The following is a 17,068-nucleotide window of genomic DNA, read 5'->3' on the forward strand; positions in this document are numbered from 1 at the left end:
ACTCATGTTGGGGTTGTGTTCTACTAAGACCCCTAGATCTTTTTCACATGTACTACTAGTAAACCAGGTATCCTCGATCTTATATTTATGCAGCTTGTTATTCCTGCCTAAGTGTAGAACCTTACATTTGTCGCCATTGAAATTCATTTTGCTAGTTTGGGCCCAGTTCTCTAATCTGTTAAAGTCCCAATTCTGTCTTCTGCTGTGTTAGCTACCCCTCCCAGTTTGGCGCCATCTGCAAATTGGATGAGCATCCCCTCAATTCCTTCATCCAAGTCATCCAGGACGGAACCCTGTGATACCCCACTTGTCACTTTTTTCCAGGATGCTGAGGAACCATTAGTGAGCACTCTTTGTGTTCAGTCAGTCAACCAGCTACAAATCTATCTAACAGCAACCTTGTCCAGCCCACATCTTACCAGCTTTTCCACAAGAATATCATGGGGGAGTTTGTTAAAAAACCTTACTGAAATCAAAATATACTATGTCCAAAGCATTCCCCTGATCTACCAAGCTTGTAACTCTATTTTCTAAAAAAGAAAATACTTGTTTTGTTTACTTGTTTTGTAGGTGTGCTCGTTCTGTTGGTGCATATGTTGAGATGTGTGCAAGCATTCATATACTGAACTGCATGCATATGTCCAGCCATTGCCTATAGAAGTGAAGATATCAGTAGAGTGATTGTCTTGTTCTTCCATACAATTTAACAATAAAAACATTCAGAGCCAATTGGATTTTTCATCAATCACCCTGATCACAGTGGCTGTATCAGCAAAGGGTTTAAGAGGGATGATCCATTATGTCACTTGAGGCACGGGACAAAAACATCACTTTCAAAACATTAATGCCACAACAAAGCCCCTCTTTTTTTTGTCAACCTGGCATCAGTCAAAAGGCTTATGATGCAATTCCTGCCAAACAGGGTGAGCAGAAACGCTTGACAAGCCTCTTACACAGCTTGGCGAAATATCCTCTTCATTTTATGCCAGACATAAGTGGCAAACATTTTGGTCTTAACTCTGTATGAATCAGGGTGTATAACATTTTGCATTTGCAAAGTCAAAGTGGAGATTTTGAATGTTGGAAGGGTGGATGTTAATTTCCGCAATCTCTAGATCTCCAGCTTTCAGTTTGTAATGAACGGCCACATAAACCATGGTTGTGCATGGTTTATCTGCCTTGACAAAAAGTGGCTCAACAGTCCTTAAACCCGTTTAAGTCTGGCTACAGTTCAGGATGCTGTCATGCTGTTCAGTCATGCTGGCCACATGACCCGGAAGCTGTACGCCGGCTCCCTCGGCCAATAAAGCGAGATGAGCGCCGCAACCCCAGAGTCGGCCATGACTGGACCTAATGGTCAGGGGTCCCTTTACCTTTACAGTTCAGGATGCAAACCCACAGCTTGAAGGATATAATTATTATGCCTATATTGACATAATACTTAACCTGCTGGCATCCATCTGTCTTGAGAGACAGTGGAACGCACCTCCGGGGGTGAAGTCAAACCATTGTGTTGGCACCTAAGTGACCTCCCTGGAGCACAAGCTTGGAGGTCCTGGGCTGCCCAGACAACAAGACTCCCCTCTCGACCTCGCTGATGCAGTCCAAAGAAAGCAGAGCAGTATGTTCGGCACCAGCCTGGCTGCAGGAGTTGCCAAAAGGAGGCACCCTTCCTCTAACACCCCATACACCCCAATAATATTTAACCATGGTTAACGCAACCCCCGTTTTTCTAATGTTGTATTTTAAAAGACTGTAAGCAGCAGATCTCACTGGTGTGTCCCTATACATATTCTCTAGGGATAATTTAGCAAGATGCACCATGATTTCATTGTGCTATTTGGATCTTTACCAGAGTTAAAGCAAACATGGTTAGCATTTTGCAGGACGTCTCCATTTCACCAAAGACTTCTCAAGAAGCAAAAAAAGAGAAGTATTTGCCACAAATTTCCTGCTCAATACAGTATACCACTTTCCCTTCCAATAAATCCAGGAGAGTCCATGCTACCAACTTGCAAAGGATTCATGGTCAGTCAAACACTCCGTGACACACCTTTTGATAGATAGATGCTGTGATAATCTCATCTTCCATGCTATAGTACTTATGTTTACCATTAAGTCATTTGCCCATACTTATATCTTCTTGACATGTTTTGGTAGGCTGCAAACTATTAGAAAAATACATCAGAGTGGCAATAGCTTCTGAGGGGCTGAACATTCACACAGGGACCTTTAACAAGCAGTTTGTGGCCATTCATTACAAAATTTACTGCAAGATACTTTATGTGCTTCTGTATCCCACACATAAAGAACTGTGCAGTAGTTTCAATAAAATTTGTGTGAGATACTTTATGGGACTTAATCTTGGCAATGTGGTGCCATCAGGAAGACCTAGTATCTGTGTATTAGACTTCAATTTGGAAGATTTTCCTAGTAAATGGCTAAATCATTATTCAGTTGAATGATAACTTACTGTAAACAGTATGTTGCTTCTGGATATATCACTTTTGATCAATAGGTTTTCTGTCTGACTCTGCATCTGTTAATATTGTAGAGTGGCTGGACTGAATGCTTCAAACAGTCTAAGTATAAGGAGCGAGTTCATTAACAAAGATTCACTTTTTAAATACATCATAGGATTCACATATAAAGATGCAATATTAAGGCTGCAATCATGTCACATTATATACCAAGATAAGAGTCGGCTAATTAGTACATGTAAACTCAAAGCAGAAACTCTTTTTTTGGAGGAAACCATTCTCCACCACCCTGAAATCCAAAATCTGCCATTTTTTCACATTTCACTTTTATGTACCAGTGATGCCCTCCAAATTTCTGACAACAGCTGACACAATGCAGACAAGCATGATGCTGACTGGGCTGTTGAAAGTTGAATCAGCACTTTTCAGTGGATTTAATATAACTTTTGAAGTCACATTTCACAGATTGAATTCCACAGCCACGTTATGTGATGCCAGATATGAATGGTAGAGATGAAAGGGGAGAAAGAGAAAATGCCACTTCACATTTGAATTTAGACTTAAAAAATCTAAATTGTTTCTGTGGCAATTGCACGGACTTTTCTGGCAAGAAGTAAATGTGGCAGTAGGAAGTCATGGAAATTTTTCATTGGCTGACTGACTGATTTGATTTCTAGGCTGTCTTTCAGTCCTGAAGGATTGCTAAGACTGTGTCAGGGCCCAACTCTGAGCAATAGCCTGGTTCTTGGAGAGCAACTCAGATGAAGAGGAGCCAGTCAGGTCCATCTGACAAGCAGCAACACAGGCAGAAATGCTGGAAAACTACATGGGCCCTGACTTTATGAGGCCTAAGCCCATTGGATTGGAAGCCTCTGAATCAGGGACTCCTGCATCAGAAATGCTGGAGTCTAAATCCAGTCCCGTCCCCAAAGAACTGACCACATAAGAACATAAGAGTCTCCTAAATCTGGTCCAGCATCCTGTTTTCACAGTGGCCAGCCAGATGCCTGTGGAAAGCCTGCAAGGAAGACACAAGCACAACAGCATTCTGCTCATGTAGCAACTGGTATTCAGAGGCATACTGTCTCTCACTGTGGTGACAGAACATAGCCATCATGGCTAGGGACCCACGCCAGGGACCCACAACCCCAGGTCAACCCATTAAGACAGCAATGAGCCTGGAGGGAAAATGCAAATGCCTTCTCTTTCTTTCTAATCTGTAACCTAACCAAGCCACCCATGGTTCATTTGACTGACTTAGAGGCCAGACAATGGAAGCCCCATGCCTGAGAAACTGCTGCCATCAGTATTCACATCAACAGACTTCAGCATCATTCTTTGCACACTCCTCAAGTTACTGAGCCTATAAGAGTTATCTGCTTTAAAACATTATGGCCAAGTCTTCGATGGATGTTTCCTAGCCTCAATTATTTCAATCCTTATCACCTTGGCTTCCCTTCCTATTTGTGATCCCAGGTTCTGTCCCGAGTATTTTTGAAGAGTCACTGGCAGCCAGTGCCCATAATACTGTGATAAGCAGATCCATCACCTGCCTCAAAAAGACAACTTTTTATGTTCCACCATCTCCCATCATTGGCCTTTTCCTGGATGTTTCTATATAAGCATAGGCACCTTATTATTTAAGTGGTTGGATGCCTGATCCCCAATAATTCTTGAGGAACTGTTAGAGTCTCTTGTTCTGTCCAAGGCAGTGGTCTCAGCTCAGGGATAATGTGGTTCTAGCCCGGTAGGGGCTTATGCTGAGCACAGAGGTCAGGGACACCAGATCATGTACCTCCAACACCAGTTTCAAATCCCAGCCTAACTCATATTCCAGCAAGGCAAGCTCAAACAAAGCAGAGAACAAGTCCAGATAAAGAAGGGCAGGGCAAAGCAGAGGTTCAAGATCAAAAGGCAAAAAATGTAAGGTGGGTGGCACCCTGGATAGCTCCAAAAGGAGCCTAGGCTTAACAGATGAAGAGAACTTTAAAAATTGAACAAATGAATAACAAAATCTGTCCAAGTGAAATTCCCACAAAGGAAATGTTCTTATCTCTTTGTTATTTGCCCACAATAAGCAGACTCACAACTAAATGTTGCAGTGTTTCCTCAGCCCCTAGAAACAAACCCTGTAAGGAACTCCAACCAGCCTGGAACAGGAACCTAGAAGTGCAGATGTGCACAGATGTGGAGGCGGGAAAGGAAAAAGGACACCCCTTTTTCATTTCTACCTTACTGAAACTACCCTGCACAGTGCTATTAAGTGCTCAAGGGCTCAGTGTTTTATTGCTGTATCATTTGGTATCTGGAGAGTGGAGAAGTGGAAATGTGCTTTCCCCCCTTTCCTGTCCCAAAGCTTTCGCATATAGCATGGAGAAGATTCACAGATCCTCTTAACCCTAAGCTCCCTTCTAGGATACCACAAGCAGTTAAGGGATCAAACAAAGCAAGTCCTTCCATCCCTCTCTGAAATATACTTGGAGTTCAGTGCTGATTTCATGCTCTTTATTTCAGCTCATGGTAAACAGTGAGTGAGTGCTTTCCCCAAAAACCTCTGGTTATATATACAGTGGTACCTCAGGTTACATACGCTTCAAGTTACATACGCTTCAGGTTACAGACTCCACTAACCCAGAAATAGTGCTTCAGGTTAAGAACTTTGCTTCAGGATGAGAACAGAAATCGTGCTCCGGCGGCACAGCAGCAGCAGGAGGCCTCATTAGCTAAAGTGGTGCTTCAGGTTAAGAACAGTTTCAGGTTAAGTACGGACCTCCGGAACTAATTAAGTACTTAACCCGAGGTACATTATTTACACAATGGGTCCCATGTGATTGGCTGATTCAATTCCCCTCCTGGAGCCTGAGTGGACTGTTCCTGCAGGCCAATCAGGATGCTGATTCACTTCCTCCTGGAGCCGGATTGGGCGGCTCCTGCAGACCAATCAGGTTGCTGCCTTCTAGGATCCTACTTGCCTATTGTTCTAGGATCCAAGCTGAGTACATAACACTCTCCACATTCCTTTAATCTGCAAACTGAAGTCATCAACATTTCATAGGTCCTGGGAGTCACTAAGCATAGAAAGACCTGTCTTTTGGATTTTCAAAACTTTTATTTCCTATTACTGTATGAACAGAATACTTTAGGATTCCTGGGTTGCTCCTTGGTTATACAGAAACCTACTTGTTATGTCTGGCTGGCCCCATTTTTCTTCCAAACTGATGGTCGTGTGGCATGAGGCCACCCAAGTTTGCTAATAGAGGAAAGGATGCCAGAGCTCCATATCTGAATGTCTCAGAAAAGTATGAATAATACGCACCATAGAATTAAAAAAATATCTATTTATCCTCTTTTATTCAATCTTTCTATTCTGTTCCTCCCTGGAGAACTATTTCAAAGGTTATCATGTTCATGTAGAATGGCACACACTGAGAATAACCACTTTCTAACCCATGGATGGGTCAGTTTGTAGATTATTTTAGGTGTATTGTTTGCATAGCATCAAGTATATGAAAGTATCAGTTATCCTATCACAGCAATGGAAGAATGCAAGGATTTTTATTTCTAACCAATATCCCAAAATAACCATCCAAGAAGCAAGGGAAAGTCACGGCGCTGTATAGTTTTTGCCACAGAAGTTGAAGGCAGTTGCTTATAACTAGAGGCTGTAGAAATCTGCATGGCAAAACAGAGCTAGCCACAGCATTGGAGATACAGGGTGGGAGATACAGGGACAACCCCAGCTGATGTCAAGTTTATTTACATAATTTATTCTAGTTGCAGAACTTGTGAGAAAGTGATTAAATTCGGCATTCTAGAGACCCTTCCTTCCTTCCTCTCTGCTTGATGTGGCATAAAAACCCCTCACTTGTCTTGCTTTCTCCCACAAAGAAAGGTACTTTGAGATCAGAGGGGTAAATTCAGAGAAATGGCCATATGTTTTGGCACGTAGACATTAAACCAATAGCAATCACCCTCAATAGCTCAGTTGGTTACAGCGTGGTGCTGATAACGCCAAGGTTTCAGGTTCCAACTCTATGATTTTATTATCATTAGTATTATGACCACACAGAGATGTTGCAAGAACTCCAAATTCTCCACAGAAAAAAATTGAGAGGCTTTGAAAGTTTGTTAGGAAATGAAACTGTGATTTCCCATTTGCAATAAAACCAAGATTCGAAGCAGTCTTTAAACATTCTTGCTGCCTTTCAGGAAAGGCTGTCATTTCATTTCCAAGCCACCAGATGCCAGACGTCTACTGCAAATTTCTGTTTTATCACATATACAGGACAGACTCAGATGATCTTTCTATGCATTAATATATCCCTTCAGCAGAAATTCCCCGTCTTTTAAGCAGCGTGTTCTTGATGCTATTCATTTACTGTAACAATCCTTGATTATCCGCAAACTGTTTCTAAAGGTGATTACAATTTTGTCAAGGAATCCTTCTTTTTAAAGGACTGTGATTTTCCTCTTCGATCATTTCGCTTTACCCCTCTAGAACCCGCGCCAGATAATAAAATTCAGTCCTCAGTTGCATGAGGAACAATGGCATCTAATGTGTAGCAATAAAAGAAAATTAAAATCTTTCACATGAAAAACTAAATTAAATAGATTCAACAATTTAGCAGCCAGACAAATCTATAAACATTACTCCTATACAGAGGAAGCCTGTCGTAAGAATATTTATTCTTACATCAAGATCTAAAATGCAGTACATTTAAACCACATATGACTTTCATATAACAATTTTCTTTCCAATTTAGTAGCCATGGCATTTATGTTTTATTTGAAGAATAAATATTTTTTTTAAAAAATATTTTGGTTCTTGAAATTGAAGTGGTTAAAATGTTTTTGGTTTTGTTTTCAAATGGCAGATATTCATTTACATTGTGGAGTGCAATTTATGAATAATATGCACATTTCCCCAACACATCCATAACTAAATGCTATTACGCCACAATTCATATGACACCAAGACTGTAAGCATGCAGAAAGACGTATCTATGAACAGAGACATGTTGTTTTGGAAAAGAAAAAAATTGCAGCTCAAATAGCAATGTAAATTCTTTTCTCCGTTGCAACAGACACGGAATTTTGTATCGTGCTGTTTAAAAATAAACGTGTAATTCCATGTGCCAAAAGGACAGAACGGGAAGCTGGAGAAGGTATTTTTAAAACCCTCTTCCAATTAACAGAAGGGGATCCCCAGAGCCAAGTCATATTCATTAATTTAAAATGCTTGTACAAAACAAATCTTTCTAGATAAAACCCAAGTGTACTTGGATTAAAAAGATATATGTGCTGAAATGTATATACTGCAACGTTGCAGAGGGGGAGAGCACCTGTAAACACTGATATCAGACATTAATAAAAAAATATTCTGACACTTAATGCACAGTTTCTCATTAATAATTAAATTATTAATGATAATACAATAAAGCCATTTTGCCCTTATAAGACACATTCCTGCTGACGACCGGTTCTGTTTTCAACATTCCACTAAACAGAAAAGTAAAAGGCTGGCTTTTCGAAAAGCAATACATGGTAAGATTATTCATCATTTATACTCAGCATAAAGTCTCCTTTAGAGTGAACTGTATTTTGGAGCAAATTATCCAATTAAACATATGATTGGTCTTTTAAAAAAAAAATTATCACAGGATTTCATCAGGAGTCAGAACATTACATTCAAATTTCTTTTCCGCATTTACAGCTACAAAAAAAGTGAAGTGTGAGGAATTGTAATGAACCAGATAGACTAGTCTGGAGCCTTTTTTACATAATCCCTTCATGTAGAATCAGGACTTATTTGGGATTGACTGAATTGCCCGTGGATTTCAGAAATCATTGTTTGCTCTTGGTTCAAGGAAGAATAGTCTTTTTCTTGACATAAAAATGTCAAAAAGTTATATAATTATATTTTATGATACCATTATAATTTCTGTCCATTCTTTCAAAATATAGCATTAAGCTACTCCATTATCTTATCACTTTCTTAATCTTTCCCCTTTTACAAAAAGAATTGACAAAATTATCATTGATCTTCCACCAGATGTTGTACTGGATGCCCTTTTTTTGCAAAATACCTTTGTTAATCTGACCTCTCTTAATGATTACGCACATATTCCTTAGTAACTGAATAAAACTTTTCTTTCACAAGATAGCAAGTGCTTAATCCTCATTATTGGGAATATGCTAAAACCTTGAATACTTGTCAAAGATTCATTTTATAATCCTGAGGTTGGTTTGCCTTTAGTGATTTACACAAGGGCTGCGATTACAATAATTGATTTATCCTGTACTTAAAATCTACTGGTGACATTAAAATGACATTAACCAATTTTTGCTGCTGGAGTTTGGATTTACTTTAAGGAGAGGTAAGATTTGTCATTACATATGTCTTAATAGAACACTTGTGACTTAAAACAGCTAGTTCAAATATAGCAGAATAAAAGAAAAGCTAAGTCTATCAAATTGAAGCAGCTTATTAAAACAACATCAGTTAAGGATGGAGAGCAAATTTGCTTTATTAACCTTTTTTTGCATGCTATCCGTTGACATAAAAACTTTGCTTTAAAGTGCAGGTGCTATACTCTCTAGATCTATTCCTCAAAAAGTATGAAAAGAGGAGATTTGCATAATAAAAAAAGCATGTTTCATCTGGAGTGTTAAAGAATTTCAACATGCAAACATTCACATATATGTTCACAATTATCTCCTAAATGGAATATATAATCTGCCATAATTCTTCATTCGATATATTCTCATGCAAGAGGGGAAAGAATCATATGCCAGTTGTTGAAGCAATTCCTCACTGTGACATGTACTTCCATTTTCCTGAGTATGTTTCTTGAGTGTGTTTGACTTAAGGATTAGCTAAATGTCCCTCCCAAGGAAACTATGGTGTTTCCCCCCTCAGGTTCTGGTTTTCTGATAAGAAAAAGCTCTCACTGAATGCAGCAATTATTGCACCGAAAACTGGAATAAGGAATAATTTCTATTCAAGAAAAAAACCAGGATATAAATAATAATAATAATAAAAGAGTTTGGAACAGCTCTTTCCATACATGTCATGTTAGTTTTAATTATGCTTCATTAAAGCTCCTAGATAACTAATAGTGATTACCATGGTTGGTTCATTAACACTGTGATTTTAGCCACAGCTGAAAAACATGCTGTAAAAAGTTAATAAGGACCAAAAAAAAAAAATCAAATATATTGCAGAAGGCACAGAAAGAACAAAGACAGTTTGAAATAATTATGAGGCCAAAGGCTGATCAGGTGAGCTGTCAAATGTTGCCAGCAACAAATCAAGTACAATGTACACAGAAAGAAATCTTGCTTTGCATATCCACTAACAAATTACCCAGAAGGAATATACAGGAAGCTTCTCCATATACTTGAGAGTTTTGCAGATGCAGGGTGCCATGCAACTAATGGCAATGTGTGGAAGACTGAAAGGCATGATATTTTTGTATGAATGCTGAAGCTGGAAATAAGTTGCCTTTCCCTATTTTTTCACTGATTTGCATTGCGCTTCCATTTCCTATTAGGAACATAGGAAGCTGCGTAATATCAGACTACATTTGTGCTCCCCAGCCCAATAAGCCTACTATGACTGGGAGAGATTCTCTACGGTGTCTGGCAGAAGCCTTTCCCATCACCTACTCTACGTCACCCTTTTTATCCAAAGAGACCAAGGACTGACGATGGGAGCATTCACATGCAAAGCAAGGCACTCGGCCGCTCACCATGGCCCCTCACCTCTTCTCAGATGTACCTTGGTCTCTACTGGGCAAATTAAACATGGCAACAGCATGTGTTAGAACTGGGTTGCCATCACTGCTATATAAAGCAAGGCAAAGCTAGGGTGATTTAAAAGTGCAGCATGAGTGAGTGGGTGGTAGAAATTATGTGCGGAACCCTTTCCCTTTCTTCATTCCTGCACCCACTGTTTCAAAACATGTCTCCTTTACTGTTTCTTTTGCCCATGAAACTCTTGTGCCTAGACATAACCCTCAGTAGCAGAAAACTAGTGTTTTGGGGAGAGCAAAGTGGGAAGGGTAAGGTTCAGGACCTGCTTCTGCCTGTCCATGCAACACTGTAAATCCGGTGATCAGAGGCACTTCAGACATCAATTCTGGTTTCTCTCAGTTTCTCATTTTTCTAATCTTAAATTCAGGTCTCCGCATTTCCACAACAGTTTGCATTTTTTTTAAAGAAGTCTTCATGAAAATTCACCTTAATTTTAGTGCAAATTTCTCCTAAAATACACATTAATATAAAATGTTTGCAAAGCAACCTTTTCCCAATATAATGCCTTTTGTGTGTTGTTTTCACTCATACATGCATTCATAGGGACACTTTGCACTAGCATATGCACTTCTGTACACATTACTTGGCTAGAAAACTGCATTGCAAAATTCAGAGAAATTTGAATTTTGAAGGATGGCTGTGCTTCGGCTTGGATCTTTTATGGGAAAATGTGAATGAGGTAAGTTTGCCTTTAAATGTGAACAGAATCAAATTGCTACCCCATTCCTATCTGAACCCTTTGGCTATCTGGGGTGCACTGGGAAGTTACAGGGCACAGAACTTTTTCTGTGGAAATGCCCCAGCCTTGGAACAAGCTGCCCAAAGAAATTCACCTGGTGCCCACTCTCCTATCTTTCTGGTAAGCTGCAAGGACCCTTTTACTTTCCCAGGCTTCCACTGATCTGTTGTTGTTGTTGTTGTTGTTGTTGGAATCCATCCTAACCACAATGGTTCACACACACCCACACACATTATACTTTGAAAGAAAATGTAAATGGCAGTGAGACAGGAGGGAGGAGCTCTGCATCCTTCCATTGTGCTCTGTGGGCCTCTGCACACATACCATTACATTCTCCATCCTTATATTTTTGCATACACTGATGCAATGGGATAGCGGAGAGTGTCATTACTTTAGCACAATCTGAAGTCTACATAAAACCTATAGGTGAGATTACTCATGGTTTTGGAGTAAGGCACTGCCATGCTGATAACATCCAGCTTTGTTGGTGTTTTCAGCAAACTCAGGTATTGGTTATGAAGCAGCCTTTGGCAGGTACGGCAAATTGGATGCTAACTTCTCCAGCAAGGGCCAGGAAAGGCTCCTCTCTGAAATACTAAAGAGCAATTGCTCATCAGTACAGTACAGAGAATATTGAGTTAGATGGGAAAACAGGGTTTTTTTTGTTTTAAATAGCAGTAGGAAACCCCTCATAGTCCATTTTGTCTGTCCCTCCAGGGGAAGGGAATTCCAAGACCGGTGAGCCACAACAGAGGAAGACCCCCTACCATATTGCCACTCAGTGGGCTAAACCCACTTGGGGCACAACAGAAAGAGACGCTGCCAATTGCAGTACCTGGGACTGTTTATATGGGAGAAGGCACTTTGACAGATAGGTAGGTCTTATCTGGGTCCAATGAGCAAGATCCTCTCTCAGTTTCAACTGCATACCAAGTGTGTAGAAATCAATACTTTATCTTGGTAGCCCCATTTGCACTCAACCACCTGTGCAGGTAAGCTGTGTATCAGGAGCCAACAAACACCTTCAAATTCAATAGGACTAAGCATGTTTACTTAAAAGCAATCCCAACCAGGGCCAGCCCTACTGTAGGGCAGAGGGAGGCCATTACTTCAGGTAGCAGGTTCCAGGGGCGGCAGCAGCCCTCTGGCTATTCTTCCTGATCCCTCTGGTGGAGATGATGAACTATGGCTCACCTAGCTTGCTGCCCTTTGGGGGTGCTGGAGGATGCAATCCTGTTGCCAGTGTTGAATTCGGATTCAGCTACTAGTCTGGCCAGCTTCTGTTGTGGATGCCATCTTGTCCTTTGCTTCAGGCAGCAAAATGTCTCCCACTGTGCTCAATGGAGCTTATTCCTAAGTAAGCATGCATAGGACTGCAGCTTTACTTTATTTGAAGAATGAAACTATAAGCCGCATCATGAGAACAATAGCTGTCAAAGTGTGTTGTGCTGCCAGGCAGTATTATATAGGAGTGGTGAAGCTCTGTTCCCAGTTTTGGAAACTGATGAACTCTGAATGTGCTACAGTCACAAATTACTCAAATATCCCCTAGCTATTGGGGACAATGTGTACATTTCTCAAGCACATACATCCATTGTATTTGCTGGTTCTCAATCTTGGCTGAAAATTATTATCCATTTTGTCAAAGGCGGAGTTCTATGTAAGTCAAAGGCTTGCATAATCTTACACTAAATTGATTTGCTTAAGAGATCATTTTAGCTATTTTCTATCAAGCGTATTTGGAAATAGTTGTACTGCTTTATGACAGGTGTGCAGATGCTAGCCATCCTATTGGAAAAAAAAAGTTCTGTACAAACAGAAAACTGCAGGAAGCCTTGAGCAAACTAGCAAACCCAATTTCAGTTTCTTATTGAAATTCCCTTTCCCCACAACTCACTGAAACAGGTAAATATTACGGTGGATAAACTGCTTAAAAATGTTAATCAAATAACTGCAGTGAATAACCAGATCTCTAGTCAGGAAACACCCAAGTATGAAGTGCACTAAAGCAATCCTTCTTTCCTTCTTTATCTTGTCTTTGTTGATGGTTACAAAGAACGATATGACATGAGCTGAAACTTATTGGTAAACTTCTAAAAATGGGTAGGACCCAGACTTCACCTTCCATGGATGGGAAAGAAGGATCCCATTGCCAGAGAGAGAGAGAGAGAGAATGGAGACAAAGGGAGGAACAATCATCTCTTCCTCCATGGATGGATGCATCATCCTTTGAGAGGAAATCGGTTAAGGGATGCTCCAGTTGGTGGAAGGGAAATCTGGATCCAACCCAATGGGAGGAATTCAGCTTGGCACTATGTCCAAAGGTTAGCATTTCAGCTTGCAAGATGGAATGATCCCCTTCTCTCCCCCCCCACTGTTCTGGGGGTTCTCCTGACTGTCTCAAGCCAATTTAGGAGCATGGGGCACATGTGGGTGGAGATGGGGTGGGGTGGGAAATGTCCTTGCATGAGCTTCTGCTAGTGAGACTCATTAGCTGAATCCAGTCCAATGTTTCTGTAGTGAACTGAACCTCCATTTCTTTTCCATTTTCTTCCCCTCAGGCTTAAATTAAGGAAACTTTTGATCAACAGGCAAATTACACATGATTTAAGATTATTTTTCCTGAAAACAGTGGTACCTTGGTTTTCAAACTTAATCCATTCCAGAAGTCTATTCCAAAACCAAAGCGTTCCAAAACCAAGGCATGCTTTCCCATAGAAAGTCATGCAAAATGGATTAATGCGTTCCAGACTTTTAAAAATAACCCCTAAAACACCAGTTTAACATGAATTTTACTATCTAACGAGACCACTGATCCATAAAATGAAAGCAATAATCAATGTACTGTACTATAAAACAAGTAAAACAGTATTGTAGATGATAAAAATTAAAATTAAAGCAATTTCTTACCTGCACTGATGATAGTCATTGTTTGGATGGGGGCTTTTATCCATTTCCGCAGTCACACAATCAATCAATCAATCAATCAAATTAACTGAAAAAGCCTCAAAACAAAAAAACACAAAATAAATAGCAAAAACAAAAGCACAAAACATAAGCTCCAAATATCACCTCAGAACACTGCAATTGGAAATGGAAGGCTTGAATTACAATGGGGGGATGCAAATTAGCAGTGCAACAGGAAACACAGGGGGACTCAAAATGGAGAATGTTTGGCTTCCGGAAAAAAAAATAATCAAAAACTGGAACACCTACTTCTGGTTTTGCAGTATTTGGGTTCCAAGTTGATTGTGAACTTAGCTGTTCGAAAACCGAGGTACCACTGCAAACCCTGTTTATGCAGGGAGGGAATTCCAGGGCAAGGCTATTCAAACCAACACCCTCCCCACTTCTGCTGCTCCTCCTTTCATCTGACTGCTAGCTCCCTGCCAGGGAAATTCTGACTACCCTTCCCCCGTCATCTCAAGTACTGTATGAGATAATGAGCATGCTAGTGGGGATAGTAGTGTCTACCAGAGGCCAAAGTGAACAGCCACAGGTATCCAAAGTGGACCTCTTTAACCTCTCCCAATTTGTGTCTTACCTGGGTCATAAATCAAAGTGCTAACCCACAACTTCCCATTAATTCCTGCTCCGAATTCCAGTAATACCGTGGCTGAATAGGGCTTCTATTTTGGCGGAAATACATTTTGCTTACATAGGGCCCTTCTGTGAGCCCCTAACTCTATGATATTTCCCTTTTATTTGATATATGCGTATCCACAGCATGGCAGAAGAATGCACATTACTTTCTTAGTTTAGCAAGGATCGCTGTAACTAAGAGTATTTTCATATTACACCAACAAGTGCCTTTTGACTTTTTCATAGTTTTTATCCCATCTATGATTGTTGTTATTAAGGTGGAATCTAGACACATATTTTTTTAAGCCGTGAAAATGCTTTTTAAAAAAACGTTTTGAAAAATATATTGAATATGCCATAGCTCATCATCCCCATATAGAGTCACATTTTCATAATGCACTTTAAAACGTTGTTGGTTTTTTTGGTGTGCTTTTTTTTTGCAGCTGTATAGCTGAGTCCTAGGTGAGAATGTTTGGAAGAGATATTTATTTAATTATAAGGCAGCCAGTTTAGACTACACAACACTTTACTGTTATAAACCAAATTCAAACCTGTTGATAATAATCAGAGAAACTTGAGTTATACCATCATAGTTTAGGGCTCATCCACATGGGAGTTTAACATGAATTTGAAGCCATAAGTGCCTTAAATATTTGTACTTTGTGCACTTGATTCTCTCCCCATTCAGCAGGCAGCCTGCAATTTCTCAACAGTAAACTTGGATTTTTTTAATTCTGGAAAAATCCATATTGGAGGACTAAATACAATATAAAATTCCTTGTTACCCAACTGTGGATGCACTGTGTGGACAGGTTCTCTGGCAACATCTCCTACCTAAGGGCTAACCCTTCAGACTGTATTTTAAAATGTTGATTCTTATTTTACGTTGTTTAGATGGAGCTGTTTCATTGTGAAACACCTAGATTTACTTTTTTAATTAGATGATACAACTGCTACTAAATAAACAAGTTGTAATTTGTTTTGTGAATTAAACTCATAAAATAATCTGTTGATTATAAAAGGTTACCTGGTCTTTCTCAGAGTCTTTGAAATTAATTGCAACTATTCATTCTTTACATTTGATTTGACTTTGAGTTTCACTTGCAATGTGTTTCTTCAAGGACTCAAAGGAGGAAATAAAAACAGGTTACCGGTAATGCATCTTTAATTACTGTGATAGAGGCCCATATTATGAACCTCCCAAGATGAGACTGCCAAGATATTGCCTCTGGCCATGGCAGAAAACTGCCCCAGAGAACTTCCCAAGAATAGGGTCAATTGCCCTCCTACATCTTAACCTCTGGGATTGCAGGAAATGGTTGACCCAAGCCAACAAGAGCCTGCCTACAAGAGCTGTGACTGAGCTTCAGAAACAGAATCAGAAAGCCACAGGACAACAAGGAGCATTAAAGTAGAGGAACATGCATGAAACAGAAACATGCATCAGATTTATACTTGAATCTTGAACAATTACTTTTTCCCTGTCTCCAGTGGTATTTACCCCCCAGAGTGGGAGGACACTTTTGGCACATGCTGCCTATACAATGTACTGATCCCCAAGAGACCAGGTCTCTTAGAGATTCCTTAGAAGAGGCCCTTCATTTGCTACTCAACTCTCTAGAAAACATTAAATTGATCCCACTCAATCCGCACAAGGACTTTGTTTTTCCGTGTCATGGATCTTATGAGGAAGGGCTATAGCTCAGTTTTAGGCTTTGTCTAAATTCTCGTTTGGCTTTTATTCTTATCAGTCTCATTTACAGGGATGGTTTTCTTTAAGAATGCCACCAGCAGCTAGGTTATATGGAAAGGGCAGTTTCTCAGAAGCAGAAGACAAGTTTTGTGTGAAAAGGGACTCTAGTTCAATCCCTGACATCTCACTTTACATACCCTCCAAGTATCCCGATTTTCCAGGGATAGTCCCGTTATTACAAAAAGCCATCCCGGTTTCTGATTGAATCCTGGAATGTCCCTGCCCGCACCATAGCCAAGTTCGGGGAGGGGGATGAGCTGGTGCTTGTCCTGAGCGACGACGATGGCGGCAGCTGTGAATGCAAAGGAGCATCCTTTTGGCTGTCCACTGCCACTGGCCTCGTCCCATATCAGTGTGCGTCTTTCTTTTTGCAAATCTCATAGCTGTCAACGTACAGATTTGAAAATAAGGGACCAGCAGCCTTGAAAATAAGGGACCAGCAGCCAAAATAAGGGACCTGCAGCCTCACCTGTTCCAGGCACTCCAGTCTTCCTGTCCTCCTGCAGTCTGGTCAAACTCATGCTGGTACCTTCGAGAACACTGTCCAACCAACTTTGTAATCAGAGGTTCAACTGAATAGAATCTGAATCACATGCACCACAAGGCCTATGCAGCCTCAACTTAAGATGGCTCGCCGGCCTGGCTTTGCACTGCAAAGTTTGCAGCAGCACGTGCAACAAAATGGCATCCAGCATTCAA

At 40.3% G+C, this 17,068-nt stretch overlaps 1 long non-coding RNA gene across 1 annotated transcript; it reads right to left on the minus strand.

Annotated features, from left to right (window-relative positions):
- Window positions 1–567: 567 nt before the first annotated feature.
- On the minus strand, window positions 568–16,590 carry LOC310758864. Its single transcript, XR_014546026.1, has 3 exons — window positions 16,507–16,590; window positions 2,474–2,582; window positions 568–652 (listed from the first exon to the last, which is right to left on the minus strand). It is a non-coding gene; the product is annotated as an uncharacterized lncRNA (long non-coding RNA).
- Between the last annotated feature and the right edge of the window lie 478 nt (window positions 16,591–17,068).

The sequence above is a fragment of the Podarcis filfolensis genome, assembly GCF_964270895.1.
Source record: "Podarcis filfolensis genome assembly, chromosome: 3".
In the NCBI taxonomy this organism is placed as follows: Eukaryota; Metazoa; Chordata; class Lepidosauria; order Squamata; family Lacertidae; genus Podarcis; species Podarcis filfolensis.